Below are 2,528 nucleotides of genomic sequence, written 5' to 3'. Positions count from 1 at the left end.
TTCTCTAATGTCTTGGATAATCTTAAATCTAACTCTGGCTTTCTTGCCTTCCCAAATAAAGCGGTTCAAATCTCTTTGCCATTCCTTCAAGTTAAGTTCATTTTTTAGAATAGGTAACATCTGAAATAAAAAAAGAAACTTAGGTAAAATGTTCATTTTAATGGCCGCAATACGACCCAGCAAGGAAAACTGTAGTTTTTTCCATATTAATAAATCCTTTTGTACTAATTTCCACAATCTTTCGTAGTTATTCTGATACAATTTCATGTTAGAGGATGACAAAAATTCTTGACTTTGTTAACCACTTCGAATCCTGATATTTGCGTAAGTTGATTTTTATCTTTGGCCATCATATTCTTTGTAAGAATTTTAGTCTTGTTAACATTAATTCTAAATCCAGCCACTTTACCATATTGATGCAGCTCTTGCAACAAGGATTCCAATGACTCAATTGGTTGAGACAATGTGAAAACTAGGTCATCCGCAAAAGCTTTAAGTTTATATTCTTTAGTAAAAATCCTTAAGCCTTTAATCATTGAAGATTCTCTAATTCTGGACAACAAAATTTCCAAAGACAATACAAATAATAAAGGAGAAAGTGGACAACCTTGTCTGGTACCTTTTTGTATACCTTATAAGTTCTGTCAAATCTCCATTAATAATTATTTGAGCACACTGTTTTTGATAGATCGCCTTTATAGCTGTTTTGAATTGATCTCCAAAGTTCATATAGTCCAACATTTTATTTAAAAACTGCCGTTCCAATTTATCAAAGGCCTTCTCCGCATCAAGAAAGATAAAAGCTGATGGTACTTGATTATTCTTATCCAAATATTCCAGTAAATTTACAATTTGTCTGATATTGTTTTTCATGTATCTTCCAGATATAAAACCAGTTTGGTCATCATGTACGTAGTGTTGCAATATCTGCATCAGTCTATTAGCCAAAACTTGCAAAAATTTTATAGTCCACATTCAACAAAGAAATAGGTCTGTAATCTTTAAGTTCCAAAATTTCCTTATCATCCTTCGGTATCAAAGATATAAAAGCTCTTGTCCAAGACTGTGGTATTTGTTCTCCCAACATAATTCTGTTAAATAGTATTTTTAAAGGTTGTAACATTACAGCTGACAATGACTTATAATAAATTGCTGTCAAACCATCTGTGCCAGGGGCTTTACCAGCTTTCAATTGTTTAATTGCATTTAGAATTTCATCTGTAGTAATCTCTTCATTCATAAGTTTCTGTTGATCCAATGTAAGTTTATATATAGATGAAGATTGTAAATATTTATCAATATCNTCTCCAGTCTTCCATTGTAGGTAAAATTTTACTCTTCCAGTTTTGAGCTATCAACAAACGGGCAGCAGTTAAGCAATATAACATCAAATTCGTTTCTTTTACATCCAAATTTTGTGTAATACCTAGGAGAAACAACTGAGGCGAGAAAGTAATTCTTCTTTTGAAAATTTGCTGTAAGTTCCACCACAATTTTATCCAAAAAGCCTTAATAACCTTGCAAGTCCACCACATATGGAAAAAGGTTGCATCTTGTTGTTCACACCTCCAACACTTGGATTCATAATTCTCATAAATGCGAGACATAGTTGCAGGATCCATGTGCCATCTGTAAAACATTTTATAGAAATTCTCACGTAGATGTTGAGCTTGCGTAAACTTCACATTTCTCACCCAGATCAGCTCCCAAGTATCCATAGATATTGTTTCTCCTATATTTTGGGCCCATTTGATCATACAATCTTTAACTCAGTTTCTGAATCCAATTCTAATAAAACATTATATATCCTTCTAATGTGTCCTTTGGCACCGTCCCTTACTTGTTTCAAAAAATTCCCATCTTCCGTAGGAAAAGTAGTCTTTTTATCAGTTCGCCATCTATCTTGAATTTGTCTATACAAAAGCCAAGAAAAGTTTGGGTTTTTCTGTTTCAAAACTTCTATTGATTTCAGCCACCAGTTACCACTACCACTCTGGTATAACAAGTCTTTATATGAGGGCCCCTCCATCACCACACATCTAGGTATGGTCAAAAAAATATGTGATGGTATCACCCAAATTGGAAGCTTAACATCAAACTTTAAAAAGTACTTTTGCCAAACTCTTAACAAAGCAGCCCTTATTATATGATTTCTAAAAGTTTTATCAATCTTTTTCTGCATAAAAAGATAAGCATGCCACCCAAAGTACAAGTCCCATCCTTCAACGTTCAATATCCTTTTGTTGGACAAGTTAATCCAATCCGTCATCCATGTTAATGCACAAGAATCATAATAAAGTGTCAAATTTGGTGCTTTAAGTCCTCCACATTCTCTAATGTCTTGGATAATCTTAAATCTAACTCTGGCTTTCTTGCCTTCCCAAATAAAGCGGTTCAAATCTCTTTGCCATTCCTTCAAGTTAAGTTCATTTTTTAGAATAGGTAACATCTGAAATAAAAAAAGAAACTTAGGTAAAATGTTCATTTTAATGGCCGCAATACGACCCAGCAAGGAAAACTGTAGTTTT

Source organism: Protobothrops mucrosquamatus, unplaced genomic scaffold (assembly GCF_001527695.2).
Source record: "Protobothrops mucrosquamatus isolate PMUCROS unplaced genomic scaffold, P.Mucros_1.0 scaffold6542, whole genome shotgun sequence".
Classification (NCBI taxonomy): Eukaryota; Metazoa; Chordata; class Lepidosauria; order Squamata; family Viperidae; genus Protobothrops; species Protobothrops mucrosquamatus.
This window is presented reverse-complemented; position numbering follows the sequence as displayed.